Source organism: Lathamus discolor, chromosome 3, assembly GCF_037157495.1.
Source record: "Lathamus discolor isolate bLatDis1 chromosome 3, bLatDis1.hap1, whole genome shotgun sequence".
Lineage (NCBI taxonomy): Eukaryota > Metazoa > Chordata > Aves > Psittaciformes > Psittacidae > Lathamus > Lathamus discolor.
In genome coordinates, this window is record NC_088886.1 from 36,050,013 (window position 1) to 36,062,039 (window position 12,027).

The window sequence follows — 12,027 nt, forward strand, 5'->3', positions numbered from 1 at the left end:
TGGTCTGCACGTGTTCTCCCACAGTGAGCTTCCCAAAGGTGGCCCAAAGTCTCATAAACACAGAAGGAGTTTTTCCGAGTATCTAAACTGTAATTCTTGTTAAATAGAAACTCACAACTTAGAGAATGTATTTTTATAATATTTCTGGAGGTAAGTTCCTTTAAAGGCATGTACAACTGAAATAAATTCATCTGGCAATCTTCAGTGCAAGAGAGCTGAATGCCACAATTACAAGATTTACTTTCAAAGTATGTTATGTCTGTGAGATATATAGCCACAAAGGAAGTGCAATCTCAGGGGAGAGAGTACCCTTTACCCTTTGTCTTCTACCAAATCTTTCATTCAGACTCAAACCCGAAAATCCCACATCCAATGAAAGGTAAGTTTCAGCACTTGTATTTCTGTAATTCCTTCAAATTATTTTGCAGGCAACAGAATGCACAATTAACCCATTAGGAAAGAAAAAATTATTAATTAGTTACACTTTGTGCGTGCTTTCTTAAAACCATAGTTCACCTCATAAGTCACCATTAAGAGACCAGGTTAGAAGTTTATTATTTTGGAACTAAAGGTAATCTTTATACTTGATGCCATAAAATCAAGAAATATTTAACAAGTAGCTGTGTTTAGAGTCATTAGTACTCATGGATTCCATTAGAATTTCAAGGATCTGAACTCTGATCAATTAAAGCACAATTAGCACAGGAAAAGGGAGTAGTTTTGTTTAAATGAAAATGTCAATTTGAGTGTTGCTTAAACTGGTAGTAAGCTGAATGACTCTTTAGAAAGATGTCTTGGCCGTGGCTGGACTCAAATATAAAGAAATACTATGTCTGATATTACATGGGAATGACAAAGTAACAACCTATGACACCTTTTGGCTTTAACTTGTATGAATGTATGCTATTAATCTTATTTTACTGATGAATTTACTAGAAAAGACTAGAAAAGGCCATTCTTGTCATGATGTTTACATAATTATATCCACTGAAAGCTTGAGTCTTGAACAGCTCCTAAAATTCAGGGAGGAACATGATGACTTTGACCTGTATCTAAAATATTTCTCACCTAAAAAATATATTTACTGTGTTTTTTTGTGTTGCTATGCAAATGTGGTTTTTATTGCAAGTGAAACAGCATCTGCACATCTGGTAGAAAAAAGAAAATAAATGTATTAGGGATATGTCTGTATGTGCACAATGTCGATAAATCTAACAATTAGTTAACCAGCGGCTTACCACTATTTATTAATTCTTTATGACAATTACACACTGCTTGGAGTGATTTGTTTCTCTTTATTTGTAATTCATTCTGCATGCCTCAATATCCAGGGAGGATGTGTATATGTCTTGGATATATACAGCTCCAAACTGCGAGCCACAGCTGCCATTTTCTCTTGCACTTCCATGTGGCCTGTGGGACTATGGTTTTTCGTCATGAGCCATTCCTCCTTGATTCAGTTGGAGAACTGGAATCAGGACAGACATTATAATGGGAAATAAAATCTCTATGGATTCTACCCCTGAAGCCATTCCATTATATAAGAACTAAACAAAGCTTTTAGCTATGTACACAGTGTACAGTCCTAGTAGAGGTAAACGCTGGTAATATGAAGCGATGAAAAAAAAAAAAAGAATAAATTCTCACACAGTAAAAAGTCAATTGAAATAACTTTCATGTCACTTCTGAACACTCAGTCAAGCATGCAATATTTCTCCTTTGGTATTAGCAGAATTATATGAGGTATATATTTTTTCAAAAAGTTATCCTTTTATGAAACAATACATTCTATTCTCTTTCAGTTCTACCCCATACAGGATCTAAAGAGACTAGACTGATCAGTAAGGTCTTTTTATACTTCTGATAGTGGCCACTTCCAGTAATGGAGGAAATGGTGGTGCAATCTGTTCTGCTGAAAGATACTGATCTCCAATAAGTGCAAAAAATGCGGGCTGTTGAACTGGGAGAAGTGATGCCCACAGGCCACACAAGTGTTTCTGAATGATTATTGTGAAAATACATGCTGGATGTTCATATGCCTAGGGTGAAAAGACTTCTACCTCTTTTGCACAGACTCCTTTTAAATAACTCCACAGCTGGAGTAGCAGTCCCAAGCAATTCTAATTGTCACCACGCTAGAGCGCTTTTCTAAAAAATTGTCCTACTTTTTAAAATACACATTGTATGCACTGAAATGGCCTGATGATAGTTGGAATAACCTCCTTTCTTTCCTTAGTTTTCTAATTCTCAGTTCAGATCCATTGAACAAAGAAAATAAGCTGGGGTTTTAAAACCACGGTAGGCTTTGTTGGGGCCTGATTAAAGTTATTACACAAACGGTTTTGCCGTGAGTTACACTTGTACTAATGCTCATAAAAACTTTTCAGGTTTACAATTTATTACATCTGATATGTACTACTAATAATAAATACTTATTTATTAAGTAAAAATGAGACTAACAGCACATACACATATATACACATGTAAATAATGTAAATCGAATAAATAATACACTCTTGTTTTAAAGGTGAAGATGAAGCAGAAAAAACATACCTCAGGGAACATCTAGTTCCTTCTGATTTTCTTTTGAATTAACACTAGTATCTGTGTTTTTCCTTTAAAATAAAAGGTATAAAAATGTCAAGAAAAAGAAAATAAATTTGTTGATAAAGTTTCATCTAGTATTTAATACTTATGCTGTTGTCCTGCCCATTCTCACACCGACTTTATTTCATGCTCCAGAGTGCTCATGAGTGCTCATTCCACAATGTATCTACTAATATTAAACATATACTTGTAGACACTCATACGGCCTCAGCAAATTTTATTATTATAATCAAAGAGATTAAACTTTTGTTTATGCACCCTTTACAGATCATTTGCTGTTGGTTTTGTTATTTTGTTGTTGTTGGGTTTTTTTATTTATTTGGTTCAAGTTATATCTTGCATTTCCTTCTTCACTTACCAAGTCCAAAGTTATATGAACATCAGAAAGTCAGAAGCCAGAGACTTACGTGTTTTTACTGGTAGTATATTTAGACACTTCTCACAAAATCTCCAAAATTTAACAAATTTCTCATTTGCCTCAAGCTTAGCCAGAGCTAGGAACCGTATTTTGTACTGGAAGAAATTTTCTAACAGAGCACAAGTGGGTTTTGTTTTGGTTTTGTGTTTTTATTCGTTCTAGAATATTTTGATTGAGATGATACTATTTGAAGGCCAAGTACAAATTTAATTATGTGGTTTTACTACTAAAAACCAGAGCAGATTCATGAACCAATTACATCAATTGCCCTGTGGCTCCTTTTCGATTTACAAAATGCCTTAATTTTTTATCTACTTCTTGACCTGGAATGAAGCAGATGGATTTCAGTCGCTCTGAACGAGTGGTTAATTTTCAGAGTTGTTTTCTTTCACTCTCAGTAAACTAAGCAGGGAGGACTATTAGCCAGCTATATAAACTATTAGCACGTATTTCAAATGAAATGGATATTTGGTCATTGCAGATGCCCATTTACAAGTTTCCAGGCAATGTATAAGCCACTTCAGGTGAAGATTGATAACATCCTTTGGTATTTTTCAGTATTATTATGATTCTTGTATTTATAGCCTTTTTTGCATATTGAATTGATTTAGTAAAATTATTTGCTCAGTTTGAGATGGTAGGCAACATAAGTAACAAAAGGAAAATAAATTTAGGTAAATTTGGCATCATTTAGTATTGTTTCTGAAGATAGTAGAAATACTTGGGTACCAAAGAGCAGGCGTGTTCCATGTCTATAGGTATGGTGACAATCTTTTTTCTTAATTTTTAAGCAAGCAAACTGAAATCTAAGAATGATAGCTGGTTATTTTCTCTTGCACAGGAATTTTTGTTTTTCAGAATAAATCAATGTATAATAACATTATTTCAAGATATGTTACTTGTATTTCAGAGAGAGAACAACTTGCAAAACCCACATTAAGGCTGAGAAATATGGAAATTAGAGTGAGTAGCAAACAAGTTTTTTAGTTAAATGGTGGCCCCACATGAGTAGGGGGATTCCACAAGATGAAATCCAGATGTGTCTTCCGACCTCAGCCGTTCTGTGATTCTGTGAATTCTTGAAAAACTTCTATGTTTTTTCTCCCATAGAAATGAAAATTATCTGAGATTCCTATTTTTGAAGCTTGTACAATGTACCAGATCTACCCATGATGTTTAAAGTATTGGAAATAAAAGCTGTGAAAATACCAACATAGCATAATCTTAGACTTACAAGATAAGATTTATGTAAGAGTGCTGGTGTGTGGTTTTGAAGTGCTTTTGAAATGAATATAATCTGAATTACAGCAAAGACAACTCCAGGTGATAAACAATACAGCTTGTGTCCCACCATCCTTGGGCTTACAAACAGTACCATATGTGCAGTGGCTTTTGTATGTACGTATGTACACATGTATGTATGAGGATGTGTTTTGTCTCCTTGCTTGCAATTGAACAGTTAACAGTAAACAAGGGCTTTGATGGCTTCTGGTATTGTTCTTACAGAAAAATGAGGTAGTGCGGTTCAAGGGATAATGCAGTTAACTAGAATGGCCCTAATGGCATCTGAAAGGTGATGTTTGCATTTCTCAGAAATAGCAGATTTTTTCTATAAATTCTACATTTTGTAAATGCAACAAAATATGGCAAAAAAATAAAAAAAAAAGACATTTTTTTAGATGCATGTGGAAAAAAACCCACATTTGATATGCATCTGCTATCCACAACTCTGGAGTAATTTTAGAGTTGCCACTGTTATTTTCTCTTCAAAACTGTGTTTCTTTAGTTAAAACTAAAAAAAAAAAAAAAAAAGAAAATAAAATTGTGGCTCAAAAATGTTTTCATTCTAGAATACCTGTTGAGTGTGGTAGTATGTTCTTTGTTACACACTGGATTCTCCTTGGTTTTAGTTTGTATGCAAACACAAATGAAAGACAATAAAGTGGCTAACCTTTTCCTGTAAGCTTGACACACAATGATATGCCATTTCCATTTCCCACTACACTGCTAGAATGATCAAGCTTTGCTTGTTTGAATTTAGTATTTATGATTAGAAATTATCTAGTCATAGCTAAAATAATTTTCATAAGAAAATTATCTTCCATTGAGTATGATTTTACTGGATGTATTTTAATATTGTAAGTCTGTTAGGATTTTGATAATTAAGGAAATACTGTAAACTCTAATTTAGCCTAAAAAGTACCCTAAAAAAAACCCCAAACAAAACCAGTTACGAAACTTACCATTGCAACTAAATAGTCTTATAAACTGAAGGTGGGGAAATCTAAATGAATTCAAAACCAAAATAGCTAAATAACAAAAATAACTAAAACCAGCTACTGCATCACTAAACAAATTGAAAGTTATAATGAGCATAAGCCAAAGTTGCTGAAGTCAATAACAAAACTGAAACTCAGATCCCTGACATTTTATATTTCAATCATCTGAGAGAAAAGCAATGAAAACATATGTTATACAAACACTAAATTTACAGGCAAAGCTTTTCCGAGGAGCTTCTCCCTGAACTAGAGTGTGCTCAAGCTTCTTCCTGAACTAAGAGGAGCCCTGAAATTAAGGTGGAACATGGAAAAGTTATCAAAAATATTATATCAATAGTATACCTACAAGTGCTAGCCTGCTTGGGTAGCAAATGGCTGGTTTACCTCCTGTGAAAATGGTGTAAGTGTGCTTCAGCTGGCTAATATCGCTGTCGCATAAAAGGGTAAAGATTTAAGTATTTGTGGCTAAATTCAGTGGCCCTTACATGTGACAAATTGTAAAGATGCACCAAAGTATTTTCCTGAATCAAGTTCTAATCACTACATTTTTTTGAATGGATGCTCAGCTGAGAGTGGAAACTTCAGTGTATAAAGTTGAAAAATGTTTACTTTTTAGCTCAATATATTTTTAAAACCTTAAAAAAAAAACCCTCTGTTGAAAAGCTAATAAAGCTTACTAGCTGACGGGGGGGTGGGGGGAAGAGGAGGTGAGGGAGAAGACAGAGGAGTGGGGAAATAATTTTATTGCTTTTTCTCCTTGGGTATTTATTTTTGTCTTGCAGGAAGGAAGGATATATTAATCTTATTGCTGCCTGGAAATAAATTAATCGTAAAGCATTGCTCTTCCACTCCTCTCTTGAAAAAATCTTTAACCCTTAAACAAGTCCCAGTGCTATGTTATATGTCAAAGGGACTTCCTATCAGGCTAGTCAGACTCTTCCAGCATCAATTATCTAAGGAAAGTATAGTACAGCCTTGCTGTACTGTACTTTTGTTACCAAGAGTCAAATTACTCCATAAAAGTAGTATGTTGTTATTTTAAATGCTTATTCTTGACATAATGACATATTCGTATGTTATTAATTAATATTTATTAATTATACCATAGTAGTATTACTCTATCAATATCTCTCAAAGTTTATTTCTGCCATTATTATTGGTGTTGGTGCTTTCAAGAAGTCTCTTGCCTGGGAGCTGGTTAACAGGATAGTAGCAACTGCATACACCCTGCAGCAACTTCAATCTGCTCGGGTGCTGTGCACCATGTTTGTGCTGGGACCATGCAGAATTTTCACGGAGATTTAGAGTCTGTAAAAGAGGTTTTAACTATAAAACAAGCAAACACTTCTAGCTTATGTGTTACTGACTAAGATGTGCGAAAGATATTACCTTACAATCTTCCCAGTGTAGTGAGAGGAGGAGACAGTAACTGAGAAGATCCTCAGGCCATGTGAGTGCAGTGACTTCTAGCTCTTGAAATAAGACTTGTAGCTTCATAAAAATAATTTTATTTTCTTCCTTTTCTATGTTCACAAGCTTCTTTCGACTGTTGTTTTTCAAAATGGTCACCATGATAATGCAGATAATGTAGATACTAGTGGTGCCTTATTCTCCTCAGAATAAAAATGCTGAATTCCATAAAGTATTTTCCATTGTCTGTAGTAAGAGTGTTGACTATGATGTATGCAGTGGCCACTGAAACAAATGTTTTCTGCCTCATGCAAAGGGAGCTGAAAGAAACAAATGCAATATCATATTGTGGGATTGTAGATTAGTTGTGTGATAATTCAACAGGAACTTCCACATATTTTGTGGTCAATGTTCTTGCTTATGTACACAAGCGTTCTCCTGTATTAATTATGTAAAAGCATAGTTGTCCCTTTCTGTGCATACGGATGCAGCAAATTAAGTGTTAATGAACAGAAATGAAAAGTGGTGTATTATATGACAAAGTAAGTAGCTGATATGAAAGGGAGATGGAATATTCTATTCAATCTCCTCTCATTGTATTCCTACTGTGAAAATGGATCAGAGTTGCATACTAATAATACAGTTTGTATAAATTCATATGCTGTGTGTGATCATCTGAAAAGTCTTTTTAAGAAATTGTAAATGCTTGTCCTGAGGATCCCATCCCAATCAGCTATGTGTATTGTGAGGAAAACCGAGCTTGATATTTTCATTTATGTCTTCAGGCATGCCTTAAAAATCATATCAAAATCAGGTAATGATTTTGAAGAAGGTTGCACAGGTGCTTAATGATCAAGACATTCCCATGTCAGGTATTTGGGTTTTTTAACACTCAGTTAAGTTTAAGGTTTCTGGATATATACCTCAGTAAAGAGGAAAATCACAGAAATATCTTTTAATTTTTTTTCTTTGAGGTTTGTTGTTTGTTTTTTTGTTTGAAATGTCTATTTTTAACATATTTAATCAAAGTCTTCCTGGTGAATGAAGATTTTCTAAGTTTTATATTAGCTATATATTTAGGATGTTTAAGTATTCTAATGGTACTATCTACTTTCCAATCTATTTTTTACAATGGTGGAATTAAAACCTTGGGCTGCTTTAAAAGTTGCTCAGACAAAGGTGGTTAAAAACCTATAGGAAGTTCTTGAAAATGCGTTCAAGAATGATTGATAATAATTCTGTGAGTGCTCTAGAGTGACTTAATTTACTCTAGTGTAATCTGGAAAACAAAATTAGACCACCCTTTGAAAACTTCTTGCTGAACTTCAGAGTACAAATTTCCTTCTTCACAGCAAAATACTTTTCATATTTTCATATTCATATTTTCATATTCATATTTTCATGTTCTGTTTTTACTAACTTTGGTACCTGAGGGCAGAATTTCAAGCTTGAAACGTTTTCACTGTGTTATTTACAAGGAAATCTCACCGTGATTTGGTTGGACTAGTTGAGCTCCAGACGTTTGTTCCAACCTCAGCCGTTCTGCAACTCTGTGTAAGGGGCAAGAAAAGCAAGTGTGGATTCCCAGGGGATAACAGTGGTTTTACCATTCAACTGTGACTTTGCTATCATAAAGAAGCACTCACAACCATTAAGATGCTACTATTAACTGGCCCTACAGAGGATCTTGATTAAACACAAATTGGATCCAAAAGAAAAAGAAACCTAAGTACTGCAGAGACACAATCTATTGACTGTTTAATCTGAACAATCATTAGTACATATTTATCATAATATCCTTACTTCTGAATTCATTGATGAGCTAATGATTCTTCAACTGTATCTTATCTTCATTCATGCATTCCAAATGAGGTTTTTTTTAATACTTCAGGTTTTGTGGCCTTTTAAAATTTTAATTTTTCCTTTCACTAACATTGTAACTCTCCACTGAACTGAATTTGTTAAATATTTAATCTTCATTATAAAACCCACTCATAATCTCTTTTCCAACTTAAAAATATGACACTACTCTCCACTCTTGCTTTCATCCTCTCACATCAGAGGTTGCTACCTTGTCATCATTTTATGATGTATGTATTTTCTAGATTTCTTTTTGTCATTTGATCATTGATCACTTGTCCCTCCTCCTTACGATAGATGTGCCAATACCAATTAGTCCTGAACTCCTTGTTATTTTGTGACCTTTAAAAGGCCATGACACATGATTTATTTGCTTCTGCTGTGCGTGTTAAGGTAATGTTTTACCGTGGTAGGATCACAAGCCTTCTCTGATTTGGTAATTAATTTCCTTTTTGCTAAATAAAACCTCATCAGAAATATTGACATTCATATTCTCCAGTGGAGACTAGTAAAAGTTATCTGCAGAACTGTTCCGTTTGATTTCATAATTTTAATTGCTTGAGACAATTCCTCCGCCACTTAGAACAAAAGAGACTTGCAGACACTGTGGAGTGAATGTGATTCTGCTGTAGAGAGTGGTAGGATCTGGGATACAGAAGTGAGTGGAGAGGGAGGAAGCAGGTGTCACATGATTGCAATGAGTGGTGTGATACTGAGGAACTCAGGGGAAGAGAAAGAAAACGAGGCACTGGAATGGGTTTCCCAGGGAAGTTGGGAATGCTCCATCCCTGGCAATGCTCAAGGCCAAGTGGGACAGAGCCTTGGGTGAGATAGCGTAGTGTGAGGCATCCCTGCCCATGGCAGGGGGGTCAAAACTAGGTGGTATTAACATCCTTTCCAATCCTAACTGTTCTGTGATTCTATAATTCTAATATCTTCAGAACACTATTTTTAAAAGTAAGAGACTGGTCTTTTTCTTTTTTCTTTTCTTTTTTTTTTTTTTTTTATCTGATTTCATAAATGTATTTTACTGGGTTTGTCTATTATATTAAAATTCCTCATGTAATAGTTGTAAAAATTTTCCTCTTAATATTTTAAATAGATGAAGTAATTATAATATTTAAAAAAAATGCACTTTTTATGTCATTTTTTAACCAAAGGATCATTGCCTCATCTCTTGGGTAAGTACAGATACTCATGTTTTTATGTTAATCTGTTTCTCTGCATTGTGATAGTCATGTTCTTTATATAACTTCAATAGACTTAACAGGAAAGAGATTTCCCTGGAAGTTCTGAAGAAGGAAAATAATTATAACATTCTTACTATAGGAAACAACTACTATTTGACCCACTGGTAAGTTCTGGCCTCTCATTCATGTGGCATTTGGAGTCCATATTTCTGACTTGCAGAAAATTAAAACTAAATACCAGCCTGTCAAACAGAGTATGGCTCAGAAAGTCAGAGTTTCAGTTTGTTTCAGACCACATATGTTTCTCTTGGTACCTGTTACCTTAAGGGTTATTTTTACAATATCTTTATTCAAATTTCTGGAACCTGATAAAATATTACACAGTAAGCAAAGTGCCATGGGCTAAAGTTTGAAGTCCTGTCTCAAAGGGGAATTTATAGATGTAAATAAAATAAATTATTTGGGAATATAACATTGATCAACAAAATATGTTATGGATTTGTCGTATTCAACAAATGCTGAACTTGACATCAAAATTTTCAATAACAAAACACAAGATTTTGCTACTCAAACTAAAGAAAGACTTGTGTTAAGGATGTTTTATGTGCTGGGATTTAGATCAGATCAAAATATTTCAGATTCAGTAAAGCGCCTCACTGATTGACAGGCAAGTGTCACATAAGTAAAATGAAATGCATCCCGGCTAATGAAATCCTTGCCTTTTGGTTATGCCTATGGAGAGCCGTATTTGTGAGGCTACAGATGTCAAACCATTTTAAACTGAACTAAGATGACCAGTAATTTAACATAGCCTCACAGGCTTCTACCCAAAAAGATGAAAATTAAAAATATTTGCTCCTATTTCATTCCCTGAAACTTAAAGCTGAAAATCTTAAGCGAATGTTTGCATGTTATAACAGTATATGCTAAACCAAATATATGCTGGCATATAATAGTATATGCTAAGCCCCTTCCCTCTTCTAATGTCGTAATTGGAAAATGTGTAGATTGGCATTAAAAGACACTGTGGTCTTCTAACATACAGCAGGTTACTTCAACTCAGATGTCACATGCCAGCTACCCTGCAATAACTGTTCATGTGCATATTCTTAAATTCAGACAAATATGGGATAATGCAACGTGACCTAAAGTCGCTGGCTTTAAATTAAATTGAAATACTTCACTTTTGTTGTGAACTATGAGCACACACATGGACAAAATGAACTAATCAAACTATAATTTAGTGAGGCAGATAACTGTTTGGAGGGACTGGCCTTTGTATCTTTTTGTGGAGAAGAGGTAAGGATGAAGAAAAGCAAGTGATGTTTGTCCCATCTAATGAACTGGAAAGTGTTAGGCAGGAAACTAATGTAGGTAACTTACTGTCTTTCTAAGAAAACAGAAAGCAACTTGCTTTCACATAATATCTGACTCTGTCAGTCTGCAGACCAGATTTCCAAGAAAGAAAATTTCCAATGACACAATTCTAGAAAGTGTTCTGCAGAAAAAAACTGAACTGAATGTGGATTAATTTAATTTAAGTACTATCTTTAATATTCATGTTCTGTAGCATTCAGAAGTACTAATGAGAATTAAGAGCATGGTGTTGAACATGCAGAGCACATGATAAGTCTTTGTATGATAAAGCATATGCAAGAATTTCTTAAAGGAAAATTATAGATCATCTAAGCTATCCAGACTTAAAGAACTGCCATTTATCTCAGGGGTAACTGTCATTAAGTGTCAGTATCCACCTTGGAAAGAAATGACATAGACCTCTATAACAGGCATAATAGGCATTGGTAGCATGCCATGGAGTATTTTTCTGAGGTAAAAATTACTTATACACACTTAATCATTCACAGTCTGCCAATCCAGGGCATGCTAATAGGGATGACTCTAGATTTTGCTAATAACCGAATTGAAGGTTTCAAAAGAAAATGTATTAAAGCTTAAAGAAACTTTACAATTCCTCACAGGCTTTGCTTGGTGGAACCTATAATTACATGTTCAACAAATAGCTGAATCCTGCTGATAAAGAGGGATTTTTCTACCAGCTAATTTGTTCAGTGTGAAATATAAGCAGTGTAACTATAGTGCATTTCACATTCAGATAAATGATCATAAGAGGTCATGTTCTAAGGCCTTCTCCCTGTGAATGACAGGTTTACTCCAGGGACCTAGCAGCATATTTCTTTGTATTAGCAACATTTTGTAGGTGGAAATAACACCTTACCATATTTTCCTGATTAAATTATCTTTA

General features: G+C 34.4%; 1 long non-coding RNA gene across 1 annotated transcript; it reads right to left on the reverse strand.

Moving 5' to 3' along the window:
* Positions 1 to 1,297: 1,297 nt before the first annotated feature.
* Positions 1,298 to 8,269, reverse strand: LOC136010922 (uncharacterized). Its single transcript, XR_010611069.1, has 4 exons — positions 8,203 to 8,269; positions 6,694 to 7,034; positions 2,554 to 2,615; positions 1,298 to 1,468 (listed from the first exon to the last, which is right to left on the reverse strand). It is a non-coding gene; the product is annotated as an uncharacterized LOC136010922 (long non-coding RNA).
* Positions 8,270 to 12,027: the final 3,758 nt, after the last annotated feature.